Source organism: Vespa velutina, chromosome 3 (assembly GCF_912470025.1).
Source record: "Vespa velutina chromosome 3, iVesVel2.1, whole genome shotgun sequence".
Lineage (NCBI taxonomy): Eukaryota > Metazoa > Arthropoda > Insecta > Hymenoptera > Vespidae > Vespa > Vespa velutina.
The window spans coordinates 203,076-218,792 of record NC_062190.1 but is presented as its reverse complement, the minus strand read 5'-3'; the positions used below and the strand labels follow the sequence as shown (position 1 = coordinate 218,792).

Here is a 15,717-nt window from a genome sequence, read left to right as displayed (position 1 = left end):
CTATATGGCGCTATAGTTTGCCAACAAATTCTGTTAAAAAAAGAAAAAAAAAAAAACAGCTGCGAATTGTGCAAATAAAAGAAATATTCGCGGGCAAAAGGAATGTAATATTAAGCATTATTCAACCACGATACAAAATAATATAATAGAGAGTAAAAACTAATCTAGGGTATATTTGTTATGTAAAGTGGATTGACATGAAATTGTATGTGTGTAGTATGATACAGATAGAGAGAAAAAAGATAATTAAAGATATAAATAAAATGTACAAATGTACATATGTAGTTGGAAATATAAAGAGAGATGTAAATGGGCAGATAATTCATAAATCAGAAAAACAAAGAAATTATATTACTAAATAAAATGTCTACCAACGAACGATAATAAATAAAGTTATGAAAATTTTAGCGCTCTCATGTGACGAGAAACCATGAGCGTCTTTCGTAACGCTTTTAAATAGAAGGAAAATAAAAATGATACGAGAGTGAATTTTACTTCATCGGTTTATGCATTTTCCATTTGCTTCACAAACTACTTATATTTATGCGCTCACTCTATCGCTTCCAATTTTCTCTATTTCTCTTCTCGCATATACTGGAATAAATGTGCATATGTGTGCCCTTAATGTGCATTGCATGGAAAATAATTCTTGGTAGGAAACAATTCAAAAAATGTCATTTTATCCTTAAACTCGCGCGATGCTATAATCATCCTCGTGTAGAAATTCAACGTTGCCTATTTTGATATCCAATATTTTCTTCCTTGTAAATATTTTTTCAATGGTCTGCTAATCAATGAGAAAGAAAGAGAGAGGGAGAGAGAAAGAAAGATATTGAAAGAAAGTGAATTGAAGTTGATCTGCGAGAGATTTCGTAGTGTCGTAAGTGCATATGTATTAGTTTACCTATTTAGTTACATATCCAATGACTTTGCCTAAAAATTTGCCTCTATTCAGAGAATGCTTCTATCTACAGGGATCATCGATATACGGTTTTAATCAATTAAGTAGCACGATATCTAAGGATGCGTAACAAATATGAACAATTTATTTTAAATTTTAACGCAGCTTAAATCCAAAACTGTTTAATTACAGAAATCGGATTTATTCAAATGTTTCCTTGAAAAGAAAGAAAACCAAAGGAAGAATAAAAATGGGAAGAAAAAGGAAAAGAGGAAGAGAGAGAAAATGTTTCAAAATTCTAATTTGTCACACCCGCGTTTACGAACAAACGATAACAGCGGTCAAATCTCTCTCTCTCTCTCTCTCTCTCTATATATATATATATATATATATATGTATATATGTGTGTATATATATATATATCTTTTTTGCGCATATTTCAGTATCCTTCTCTTTTCCAAGTCCTGACGGCCCTTTACATTTTTAATGAGACTGCAAACTCGAGAAGAAATGAGAGTCTTTCATTCGTATTAAAAAAAAAGCAGAAAAGAAACAATAATAATGCACATCACACAACGAGAGTCTAGAAATGAGTTTCGAAACATCTGTATCGCCTAGAAGCCAGCATTCCAAGACTTGCGTAGAGGACTCGTTATACTGAAATTAAATCGCAGTGTTCAATTAATACACCCGAGTTTATCTCCAGGAGAGTTCGTCGTAACCGTGGGCAGTATTATTTTTCATGCTTCCAACTTTGATATACATTTACCAACTATTTTCTCAATGAATAAAATTTTACTTTTATAAAAGTACGACGGAACTCCTTCTCTTGAAGATTTTCTAAGAAAAAAAGATAACCGATGAAGACAACTCGTTTCTAATTTTCATCTTCATCTGCTTTTTTTCGAAAGTTAAGATTTCTTTTTAATGACGAAGTCGTTTTTTCTCCAAATTCTTATTAAATTTAACAAAATTTAAACGATAAAACTTTTTATCAAATTTTCAAAATCATTCGAAAATTTATCATCGTTCGAAGTATACTACAGATATTAACATCTTTATTAATCTTTACGGAAATGTACTCAATTTGGCACAACAGTGATATATCCATGCACACTTTTAAAGAATTGTGTGGAAACGAGCACGATTCGTTACATCTTTGATTTCCCATGTGTCCCCGTATTGACCACGTTTTCGCACTATTTGCTCCATTTCTCCCCTCCCCCTCCATATTCTTTTTCTCTTTTATTCGAGAAACGTCAGTTATATTTGCTGCAAGAGCGCACATGAAAAAAAACAATACGTACCATACGATATATCCCGTATAGAAATATACAATATATATATATATATATATATATATATATATATATATATATATTTTTATATTTGATTAATCGATTATTTTCATCCGAAAAACTTTTCTTCTCCATTTCTTTTCGTTATCTTTTTATATTTTCTATGGTCACTCTTTTAGAGAAGTTAAAGCTTTGTATTCGAGATTTTTATTCAGAAAAGACATAACTACGTTTTCTCTCTTTCTCTTTCTTATCGTCTCCATTTCTTTTAATTTCCTTGGATTTTTCCTTCCAGAAACAAATAATTACGTAACGAAGTTACGTTTATAAAACATGAATGAGCCTTCTTAGAAAATCCATTGACCCTCTTGAAAGAATCGCTCGGTGACCTGATGGATAATTGAATAATCGAATTCGAGCTTTTTCGAATTTTTTACGGTTTTCAAGACACGAAAGAGTATCACGTGGTTAGAAGCAAGATCCGTCTCACTAACGATTCTCCTTAAGTATAAATCTTAGTCGTCGATATACGAAAATCGATTACTTATTGTTTCAATTTAGAAAAGAAAGAAAATTATTCGTCTACGTTTTATATTGTGACGTTCTCAAAGAAAAGAGAAATTCGTTTTATAAATCGACTGGTTTAACAGAAAGCCTTCGGGGCCAGTCGTGCCATAAATAGGGATGTTCTGGTTTTTTCATTATCTTTCTTAAAATCAAAAAAGAAAAAAAAAAGTAAAAGAAGGGAGAGAGAGGTAGACGAATAAGGTGAGAAGTGCGGTTGAAAGCAATATTATTTTCACATTGAGATGCCTTAATTAAAATTTCTTCGCGTTGCGGTACGTCGTACTGCACAGAATGATCTTCCTGTTGACAACAAAAAATAGTCCTGCAAATCCTTCTTCATAAAATTTCATTGGAAAATTTACGAGTTTTCCCTATATTTCTTCTTCTCCTTCTTTCTTGTCTTCTTCACAATATTTCTACGACTATGTTGTAAATGTCTTCCGAAAGTCAATCAAAAGTGTTGAATAAAGAAGCCATTTAATTAAAAATCTGAAAAGAATATAAATGATGCCTGGTGTTGCTTAAACGAAATTGCTGACTTTTCGAAAAAGATTTCTTTTCTTTTTATCTTTCTATTATCGATTTTTCTTTGTTATTTTCTTTCATCAATGTTTTTATGCTTTTATGTTGTTGTTTTTCTTCTAAACGTACATTTAGAAGTTATAATAAAGTCTGCTTTCTTTTCATTTCAGATCTCTTTTTTCTTCGATAATTTCATTCGCGAACAAATGTCGATAAACACCGAGTTATTTAATCTTTCCGTTTGTTCTTCGAATGCAAAAGCGGCTTTTTAATTGGAATAAAATTGTTTCCGATTAAACGAGCTTTCCATCGAACTTCTTTGATAAGATTAAATTCAAGCAAATAACTGCAGATCGATCGCTTTCAGAATAATCTAAATAATAAAGACATTTCCAAATAAAATTTGGAAAACAAAGAAACAGATAATATTTCTTAAGAAAGAACAATTCGTTTCACATTTTTCACAAGAGTTAAATCCATTTGATATTTTTGCGTTTCGGAAAGCAAACTCGCGTTATGATCACGTACATCGACAAATCGCATATTATCATAAATTTTACAATAACGATAACAGACATGTAATACGACTCAACGTATATGTAACACATAAATCATTTCATGTAGCACATCGTAAACGGATCTACAATAATAGTACGTGCGCTTTTTATCGAAAGTCGTACGTTAAAGGAAACAATCTAGAAACGATTCTTGACTTTTGCAATAAAAGAAGAAAAATTATCTGCGAAGTCTTCGCTTCCGAATCGTAGCTACGTTCAAAAGAAACTGCACGTCAATTTCGACGCTCAAGCCTTAAATTATCGACTTTTTCCGCCCATATTTCCATGCATAACTAATGAACTTTCAAACGATTTCGCTAAGAGAGTCTTGGAATAAAATTTAGTACCACCCAGAAGGAGGTCAACATATCCATGAATCTTAAGGATTCCTCGGTTAAATCTCTCTCTCTCTCTCTCTCTCTCTCTCTCTCTCTCTCTCGCGCGCGCTTTCTTTTTCCTTCTCTTCAAGCTTTAAATATTTTCAGGTATTCTGGAAAAAATTCTTAATAAGTGAATTTTTTTCTGTAACCCGAAGTCAAGGACAACATTTTTCGATCAGTTCCTAAATAAAATAATATTCCACAATCTCTACAAGGTGGTTCAAAATAACTAGCAATAACTTTAGAGCTTCTAATTTGATAAATTACCAACGAATTTTAACTATTTTCTTTTTATTAATTAATAACACATATAGAAAGCTTATATTTTACAAGACCTGCTCAAAATGACTACCTTAAAATTTAATATAAATAGGAGATTTTTTTGGCCTAGAATTAATTACACGGAAAAATCCATAGCATTGAGATTAGAAATGTTTAAATGTCAAACATCTTTGTCCAAAATCTCTGGAAACAATTTTTCGTAGAACCTGATCAATGAGTTTGCTCCATATGCAGGCATTCGGTTATGCTGAAGATTTCAATGCCTGTCTTTATAATGTTCGCATGTAAAAAATCTCCTACTTAAAATACTAACAAATTAAAAATTTTTCGGAAAAGACTTCACGTCACATAATAATCATAAAACAGTGTATGAACATTGTCGAGAACTACAAAAAAGTTGTCTAGTTTCGTGAAAGACATGTGAAGTTTTATACAAAACTTCAATCTAATAAAATGTTGACAAACGTGTTAAACAGTGCGATCGTGCTCACATTTCAAGTTCAAAAAGTGCCAGCTCATGTTACGCAATTGACGGTGCGCTCGGGTTAATCGACATGTATTCAAACAAGATTTTTGACATGATTGAATTGAATTGAAACAAGCGCTATCACATCACTGCTCACTTTTCCACGAAGTTTTTTCCAAGACTTTTAGCAATCGATAGATTGCTAGATAGATTAATTAGAAAAGATAGATTAATAAGAAAAGATAGATTAATAAGAATAGATAGATTAATAAGAAAAAAAAAGAAAAGACATTTAAATAATGAAATATCTTTAGTTACTTGGAAATAAAGTTTCAACTTAATAAGTCGTCGACTCGTGTATTTAAAGATTCAAAGAAATTCCGAAAGTCCGTGCTTGAAGTATTCGCATTAAAAATCGAGCTTGCAACGAGCACGCAAGTTTCATGCGCGATTATTCAAAAGCAAAAACAACAACTAGAAGTCATGCTTTTGTGCATCTAGACGCAAAGTCGTGATGTTGTAGAAGAGAAAAACAGAAATGCAAAGAAACAGGAAGAAATTGAGAAAAACCGTGCATAATGGAGAAGGATGAGGAGAGAGAGAGAGAGAGAGAGAGAGAGAGAGAGAGAGAGAGAGACAGAACTCATGACTGACCTCAAACGTAAAACATACGTGTGTGTATGTCACGCGTAACGTGTCATCTTCAATCAACCACCTCGTCAGCGTTCTATACCTTCTAATTTCCTTTACTATTCGCGTCAAGTATTTCGCTAGATTTTTCATGTCACGATCATCCGTATATTGTAAAAAGTGAAAATGTAATAAGCGAGGGAGAGAAGAAAATAAGGAAATATATACACGACCAAATTAATGCTGGTAGACATGATTATTCTTTCTATCTCCTTGAATGAAAACGTATTTATTTGAATCGAGCAAAATTATAAATTTTAATAGAAAAGACATTTTTATTTTATATACATATAACATTTGGTCTTTTTATCCTCTACCATTCAATGCATCAACTATCAATGTATCTAACTCACTGGTTCAAAACTCGAAATTTAAAACTTCATTTTTGAGGTTTTAACTAGAGTTATTACTAGCCCAATTCGTCGAATAGCCAGCTACTCGGAAAGATACTCGGATAATGAAAAATATCTAGGTATATTTTACTCTATCATATCCGAGTATTTACAAATGAAGAATTCAAAAATTTGTATGGGTCTATTGAAATCAGAACATCAATTTCAGTGCCCTAATCAATATTGCGATCTTGCAAACACTGATGTTGTTTTTGATATAGTAGACACATACACACACACACACACACACACATATATATATGTATACATTAAAATAATAAAATATAAAAGAATCTCCTATTGTCTTATCGTTAGAAATTTAGTTTCCCGTATTCTTTAAAAAGAGTTTTCTCTGACAACATTCCTATGATTTTTAAATTATACCTGCTCCATGAATCAATATTTTATGAATGATGGATGGCATATAATACCATGAATATAAAATAGCAAATTTTTTAGTCGTGTTTTTCACATATTTTTCGAATGCATCGATATTAATTGTGTATTCACAAAACAATGTTTGAAGAACGACTGACAAATGATGTATTATATGTATCTCTTCTTAATAGTGACTTGGGAAATAATAAAGTGCAATGCATTACTTATGAGAACTTATGGAAGGAATTTCAAAACAAAATACATTTAAGTGTTATTTGTCTTTTCAAATTGGTGATGCATATGAAAAAACACTCGTACTAAGAGTATTATTTTATTTTCACCGTCTACCTGAAAAGCAGGCGAAACCGATTATAAGCACATTCAATTTTTGAATTATTTGTGATCAGAATTGCTATTTGAACCAGTTTGTGCGTCGTGGAGAAGTCAATTTCATCGCGTACTATCATATCTCGAAAGGAAAAACCTCGATATACGTATAAATCTAGGATTTCGTATGTGTGAGTGAAGCTGAAAGTATGTTAAAAGTTGCAAGTTAGATGTCCATAGTTGGCCGTTCCTTCAAAATATCGATTTGAATCTTAAAATATGTAGGTCGTTGAATCGCGTCGAATTTTTCCTTTTATATTCTTATCATCTATGAGAGGATCAGAAAAGTCTTATGTTATGTTCTTCTAAAGAATTTTCTTTTCTTTTATACATCATATAGGCAAGTACCTAAGAATTTAATATATGTATGTACTATAGAAGGTTTTACCATTAGTTTTCTATGTATGTATGCATGACATAAGTCGGTCGAACAAAAGTATGATCTGTTCTTTGCGTCTGTCTATGGAAGGAAGAGAGGGGGCAGAAATAGTGGGTGTAAGAATGAGATGAAAGTGCGGCGTGAGTGAGATAAGCAATGAATGCGTATGCACGAATGTAAATGGGGACTCTGGGGTGTGCGTGATCTAATCATCATCGCAAAAAATGTTCGTTCGATATAACTTGACTGAAAGACGAAAAATCGACTAACTTGCCGACTTGATGACGATCTATACAAATATATTTAAAGTAAATATTTATGACACGATGTTATTATATTTATAATAATAGCATATTGTCTGTTTTCGATGCAAATACCTAATTATTTTAATGTAAACAGGAAAGCAAAGTTGATACACATTTGAAATGTTCTCTTTTTTAAGACACATTTTTTAAAGATAATAACATTTATTTAAGTACAGACATTCATTGATATTGAATATACATTCTCCGTCTATATATCTAAATAAAATATTAATAATAAATATTAATAAAGGGGACTATAATTGTTTATATGAGGAGGGTTGTAAACATATCATGAAATATAAAAATATAATTAAATATAAAATAAAATGTTGCTTTGCTTTTGAATATGCATAAAAGAAATATTATGAATGAACAGAGAACAAGTAATTAGTTAAAAATTCGTAAGAGGAAAAAAAAGAAAAGAAACGAGTAGCGTCGAGTTTCTTTCTACTATAAACATAGGCGCTTGCCGCTGTACTAACAGAATGGTTGAAATACGAATCGAGTTTCCTGATAATTGTTCTGATAACATAATGCGCAACATAAAACAATTTTTAAACGTAACTATTAACTTGTCGAAGCATATACATCTTAAAGAACTTTTTCGTTCCATTTTGTCGATGTCGATATTATTAAGACCTATAGAGTTCTGGTTCAATTTGATGATATTTAAATTGAAAAATTCAAATCGATTTTTTTGAAAGAAAAAATGAGCAGGAAATATTTAAAGATATCTCTTTACTCACCAAACCCCTTCAGAATATTTTCAAGTTTACTTCAATATCTCAAATGTATATGTCGTGGCCTCTTCTTATCAGTGCGATACTCTCTCACGTACGGTCCCTCTCATCTCGTCCGCCGTCCTCAAATCTTGGCATTCATGATAAAAATCGAGTGTTTCGGAGTACAATTTTGCTAGAAGCTCTTCTCTTGACTAGCACTATACAAGGAAAAAAGAATGGAAGAAGAGAAAGAGGGAGAGATTCTTGGTGAATGAAGCGCGTGGAATAAATTTGCTCCAACACGGTCATACTGGTATTGGATTTCGTTCTTTTTTTCCTTCGCCTATCATTTCAGAAGACTGTTTTACGACTGGTTACGAAACTTTGAAAAGTACTCGAACAAATCGTGGAAGAGTGAAGAGCGGACATAGAATCGAACCATCTTTCTTTTTCTTTTACTCCCCCCTCCTCTCTCTCTCTCTCTCTCTCTCTCTCCCTTTACGTCCTTCGTCTCGTCCTTTCCTACATCTCTATCACGATTCCTGTTAAAGATCTTCAATTTTTAACACAAGTATACCAAAGTGCAGTTGAAAGTTCATATATCGGATTTCTGTGTGATTCTAAGCAGAGACGAAAAGAAATTAAAGATCCCTAGAAATTAGACTTAAAGCATTAGGGAAGCGCTATCGGTTTTTCTCATACTTCGTTAAAACGTGCAATAATTCTTCCCGGAATAATTCTTCCCCACCCATCCTCCCCGAAAAAATTTCTTCTTATTTCCCAGTGCAAAATTCATATTTCTTCGATATTGCATCATCGAAGAAAAATAGCATATTTATTCGCATGTTATGAGGGAACGAATTAAGCCGGAAGAAGTATCTTGGAAAGCAATATAATATAAATTACGGCCTTAAACAATCTCTAAATGTTCTATATTTAATATATTAGAATATGAAGTATTTATTATATATATATATATATATATGTGTGTGTGTGTGTGTGTGTGTGTGTATTATAAGATAAAGTATATTTAATATATAGAATAAAGATATATTATAATATATCTTTTTTGTTTGGGCTATTTTTTATTCAATGAAGAAAATCTCTATCGAATATCCGAACGATACATCGAATGAAAATACAATCTTATTATATTAGATCCGTTAGATGAATTATACATTTCGTTTTCTATTAATTTCTTCTGGTGTATTTTTTTTTTTTTTTTGCAAAAGAAGAGCGAACTTTATAACTTTTTGATATCTTAGAGAAAGAAAGAAAAAGAGAAAATTAAAGAGTTACTTTCGAGAAGGACACTTTACGTAGTCAACCGTCGAACGATTAGAAGCCACGTTCAAAAAAAAAATCTTTATTGAAAAGATTTTTTTCAATAGGAATGCATTCACCTATCCTTCTTCACCCTTCTCCATTTCTTTTAGTTTTCCTCTATATCCCTTTAATCAGGCAGGTGTTTCTATTCTTTTTTCTTTTATTCATCGAAGAGTCAGAATCGACGTTACTAATTGCGATATCGTTTTTTTTTTTTTTTTTTATACTCTCGTGACTATTTGAGCGTAGACGAACTGGTCGATTGTCCTTGTTTTCTCAGCGTCGCTTCTTCTCAAGCAGAATCGAGAAGCTCTTGACTGATAGTCTTTGATCAATTCTCTCCTTTCCTTCTTTTTTATTTTTCTTTGCTTTTCCTGTTCTTTTCTTTTCTTTTCCTTTTTTACACTCCTTTTACTTCTTAGACGCACGTTCCTTTTTGGGCTGAGAAATTCTTTCTGCCATTATTTCGGCTCTTCGTCTTACGCTCGAAAAAATACTTAAAAGTATTTTTATCTTGGCGTATTACAATCTTGATTCTCTAATGGAGATCGAAAACTTTCAATATATTTTCAACCCTTATTCGTTAAGCCATTTATAAAGTATTTTACTATTCCTTATATAATATTCTTGCTGCGATCATTATATATTTATTTTTGTCCACATTTGAATAATATTTTTATTTTTTCGAATGTACTTTTATCAAATACGATAAAAATAGATTTCAATAATATAATAGGCTTTCAGAATGGAAATATATAAATCGATAACGTACAATTGCGAACAGGAAAAAATTCATCCATTCTCAAAGCTATCATTGATTCTAAATAATAGACGTGACGTATTGTAAAGCAAAACTTTTCATCTTTAATATTTTATCGCATTTAACAATTGAAATTTACTTCAAATATTAAAGTAATTTGAAATTTACTTCATAGAAAATAAGTTGTGTGTCGTGTCATTACGACTAATGATATAATTTTATTCTAACCTTTATAATTCGCTGACTGAGCAACGTGGTTGTCAAAATAATGAAGAAGAACAATGAAAAAGAAAAAGGAAGAAAGCTCAAGTCTCATTTTTCCAAACTTCGGAAGTCCATTAACGAGATTAGTTCCCAAGGAATGGAAGCGTACGTACAATGGCATCATTGGTTATGGTTGACTGCAGTGAATGCAAGAAGAAGAAGAATTCGAGAGATATGACGCAAAAAATAAGGAAGAGATAAAAGAGGAAAAGAAGTTGTAGAAAAGGATCTAGATCTTAATGGCGTTAAAATTTGCATTAGGAGAAGCGTATGGATATTGATCCTTTATATTCGAATAACATGTGAGAGAGAACGAAGATAAGGAGATAAAAAAAAAGGAGATAGAAAAAAAAAACGAATACGAGTATTTTGAAGAAGAAATTATTTCGCGCTATTGAACTCTCCGTAAAATCATTTCATAGGAAGGAGTCAGGCAAGGAATCAGGTAGGTGGATACAAAAATTGACACGTACGATGAGTGAAACTTTAACGTTGGTCGTTTACGCTTACCATCTACGACGGCACATACGCTTGGAAATTGAACGAACCAATGAACTATGATTCATTATCAATGGAAAGTCATAAGCTCTGTCGCATATTTTTCCTTCGTTTTATCATTGATTGCATTATCGAGACAATCGTAAAATTAATTGACATAAAAGAATCATCCGGGTCGAATTGCATTTATGCGAACTTTGATTTTCATTGATCTTTACAATAATATAGTATATAATAGAAAATGTGTCTTTTCGAAGTTTTCCTAACCCTTTAAGGACCTTGGAATGTGCCAATTATGAACTCTTCCACCTCTTTGACACTTTCCACTTTTAACACTTCAAATGTTTTGTATACTAGCTCCATCTTTGGCTTTTTATACTTTTTAATACTTAGCCTTATTATTTATAATTTATTAAAAAATTAATAACATGTACGAAAGAAACATACAATTAGAGATATAAACTTTATTAGAGTCATGTATCCTTAAAGTGCATTTAAATTGTTAATACTGATTGGACAAAACGTTTCAAAATTATTTCTTCCTTCGCGACATCCCTGTGTCCTTCATAAATCATCCAGAACGCGCGGTAACGTGGAAGAAATGTGAACATATAAAGAAAGTAGAAAAAGGAAAACAACGATGATAAAGAAATAAAAAAATAAGAACTGATGCTACACGTATCGACGAAAAGATAGATTTCAAAACGAATGGACGCGCTTGAAATCATTCGAAATACAAAAGTATAGTGCAAGTGTACGATGATCGAGATTCTTACCTTGAGGCGAATGTCCGCGAAAGAGGACATTGAGCGCGTACTGACACCCTCTGTTCCCTCTTCTCCCCCTTGTCTCTTGAAACTTTACCGGATAGACACAGCAGGATGATGACACAGCCCGTTTATGATTGTATTCTTTACTTAAAGGAATTATTTAATACAGAGATAGATAATCGTTAGATCTTGAAGTAACATAGATCGTCGGAGCTAGCAGCGGCACGTGAACACCACGGCCGAGTGGCGCGACTGAACTCCGCTGAACCGAGTTGGAGCTTAACTTAGCGGAGAGAGGGAGGCAGCGACCGAGGAAGGGTGAACGAGATCGGAAACGATGTGAGGGTGGGGGAGAGGAAGGGAAGTTAGTTGGACCGAGAGAGAGAGAGAGAGAGAGAGAGAGAGAGAGAGAGAGAGAGAGAGAGAGAGAGAATCGTAACGAATGATGGGAATTGAAGAAGGATGGGAAAAGCTTTGCTACCTGTCTCTTTCTCTCACTCAGTTCACTTTTTGTTTCCTCTCGTCTTTTCTCTCTGTCTCGTCATTTCCATTTGTTCTCCACCAAGCTCTCTCTCTCTTTATTAGACTTGGTTCTTTCACTCTCACACACACACACACACACACATATACACGCACACAACATCGATTTGTCGACAGTGGCGCAAGCGTCGCGATCCGCCGTATGCGCATTCTCGAGTTTTCGCTCTTCGCGCGCGTACCGAGAGCCAAGATCCCACCAATCCGGAAGTTCTCACGCGCGCTTTTTTCCGTTCTTTACCTCCCTCACGTTTATCGAGAAATTCCTCCTCTCTCTCTCTCTCTCTCTCTCTCTCTCTCTCTTTATCTTTCTTTTTGTGCATTGTGGATCATTGAAACGTGAATTACGTAATGATTTCGGTATAAACAATGCGATAGAATACGTGAAACAGAACAATTTCAATAAAATGTAGAACGGTTAATGATTCCGTCTGGGTCGGGTTTTTCTCTTCTCTCTTTTTTTTTCCGCCTTTTTCTTGACAACGAATATTTTCTCAACCCTTTCATTTCTTTTTTTCTTATCTTTTTCTTTTAGACCATTCTTTAGAAATCTATAGACGCATTGCAGTTTAAATATCTTGAAGGTCTTAAATCTTCAAAAGAGAGACTCAGAACTTCAAGAGAGAGAGAGAGAGAGAGAGAGAGAGAGAGAGAGAGATTCACTTCTAATTAATGAAAAAGAAAAAACTTTGGAAATCCAACCACAATACTAATACGTGTACATGAATATTTATCTACGTTTGAATTAGTAACTTGAAAGCTTAAAAGATGAATTGGAAGGTATGCGTCTTCAGTGCGACCTTATAAAAGAAGTGTTACAAAAATGCATTTGTACAGATGGAATGAAAGTTATTTAATCATTTGATATCATTAATTCTAGAGTTTAAATTAAGATCCATGTTACTCGACGTTGAAATATAATATAAATCGAGTAGATTACTTTTTAATTAATATTTTAAATGATACGAACGTATTAAAGCATACAACATATGGAAAAAACAATTCGAAATTCAAAATGACATGTTCGTTGTTTTCTACACGTTTTTAATAAAAGAACCATTTAAAATGTACGAGAATTATTCGTAGAAATAAAAATCACCAGGTGTTGGATAACGGCATCAAATAACTTTCCAACCTCAACTTTGCGGAGAATCGAATTAACCATTTTTCGAGATCTCTCCAGTGCAAATGTTTTCGAGTTGGATGGCATTAGATTCGATGATAGCCGAAAGAGTATACCTTTGAATCGAAGAAGAACAGCAGCTTTTAAAAGCTTACCGATAGTATTTACAAATCTAAAGTTAAGCGAATAGTAGAATTCTATACGCTTATTAATAAATGTATCTATCAAAAGAATTGACTTTCTTTTAGAGTAAATTACCAATAAAAGATTTTTCATTGCTTTGATCGACTTCAATAAATTGCTTTTTTCGAAGAATAAAATGAAATTACATCAGCACAAGAGACAACTTTGTAGCGATCTACAAGTTGCTTTCACAGATCGATTGCGAAAGCATTTTGCAGGCATTACTATTTAATAGTCTCGCAGAATGATATTCAATGCAGACAGATATTTGTCTTTATTTCGATTGATTTATATTTCATAATAAATTTATTATTATAAATGTGATGTTGTACGGAAATTCATTGGCGGATAACGAGTTCTCTTTAATTTGTTAGAGATATATAAGTAATGTTCCAGAATGCTCTAGTATTACTATAAGAAGAACTATCATTTCTAATAAATTCATTAATATGTATATATTATTGAATTAATATGTATGTATATATATATATATATAAATTCACTGATAAAATGTATCCGATCAACTAATGAATGTTTATCTATCCCCACACGTACGTAATTCATTTTCACGGTTTAGTTTGCGTTCGCGCAAATAAACTTCAGAAAATACGTATTTATAAATGTCAAACTTATTCTTTTTAAAAGAAAAAACGAAAGATTGTTACGAGAGCTTGGCACTATGCCAACTGTTTTTGAATTAAGATTTCAAAATTATATCACAATTTTAATGTCAAATAAGAAAAATTGCGTAAACTTTTTATCTCGATCTATTATTTATTATAGATCGTATAATAAAATAAACTGAGAAACGGATCGATAAAAGTATTTTGTAATTAAACTCTTATTAAATCGATCTGTATTTCCGGACTAAGCGTAAATCAATTAACATGAAATCATATTAGGGAGTAAACACAAGCAGGTATCGAATTGACGAGAAAATTAATGGTGTTTACGACAAAACAAACATACAAAGTTCGCATCTGCATCGAAAACTATAATATTTTTGAAAGGGGATCCTTCCCAATAGCAACAACGAAGGACTTTAGAAAATCCTTCGACGTAACCTTCTGTCTCTCATTAATTCATGCGCGAAATGCACAACAAGAATGGTTCGACTTAAGCGGGTCGGGACTTACGATTGATTAAAGTCTTGAGATACCATTCCGCTTGGTTCGCGTGAATTTTTAATGAGAATCAAGCCTCGCAGAAACACAAGTACCGCGATCGGTTCTCAAGATGATACATCCTCTTCAATGAAAAGCGGAGACAGCTGAGAGCAAAGACAAGAAGCAGAAAGAAAGAGACAGAGGTGGGGCCGGGGAGATGGAGAGAAATTGAAAAACGGAAGTGGAGAGTTCTCAAGCTTCTTTGTTCGAGATGAATGCTTTCTTCTCAAATTACTTCAGTTATTACAATACGAATACCCATTCTCAATATATATTCGGAAAATTTCTCTTTTCGAACTTTGAATTTCTTGGTACGACTCAAAGCAGACATTTGACTGCGAGTATGATAATATGAGAGCAAATCCACTCGCGGGCGAGTTTGCCGAGACGAACGTGAATTTTAATAACGATAAATAACAAAAGAGATCTTGTTTTCCGATCCTTAAGAATTTTTTCAAGACGTCATAGACCGTAATATGAGATTTTCATTTCAAGACTGTCAAAAAGATCGATCAAACGATATTATAACCAATGAAACGGATAATCGTTTCTAACCAGGGTGAACATTTTACATTTCTTTCAAAACAAAATCCTTTCTATAAAGAAATTTAATCGATGTTAAGCTTTTATGATCGTTAATAAAAGTAGTAAAACTATATAGGTGAGAACATTTCAAAGGTGTTATTAATAAACGAAATAATCCGACAAGCCGTTGGAGTCAAGTTTTTAATTAAAACGTTTAAGATCGCACGAAGTCAGGGTGTAAGTAATCTCGGCCCTCGCATTTTATCGCGTTGGTAAATAACGAAATCTCTCGTGAGAGAAGAGAAAACGACGAAGGAGGACGACGTCAATGGTTGAGAG

The 15,717-nt window shown here is 32.7% G+C and overlaps 1 protein-coding gene across 4 annotated transcripts in view; it reads right to left on the bottom strand.

Annotated features, from left to right (window-relative positions):
* Positions 1-15,717, bottom strand: part of LOC124947781 — a 214,979-nt gene that overhangs the window by 48,580 nt on the left and 150,682 nt on the right. Inside the window, exons 1-2 of one of the 4 annotated variants that reach the window (XM_047490410.1) lie at positions 12,181-12,231; positions 8,251-8,354 (exon numbers count right to left, since the gene is read on the bottom strand). The exons of 1 other annotated variant lie outside the window; for it this stretch is intronic. The gene's annotated coding sequence lies outside the window, so the exon portion shown is untranslated. Of the gene's footprint in view, positions 1-8,250; positions 8,375-11,850; positions 12,232-15,717 lie in introns of those variants that run through there. 2 more of the 4 variants (XM_047490406.1, XM_047490404.1) reach the window with 2 other exon arrangements.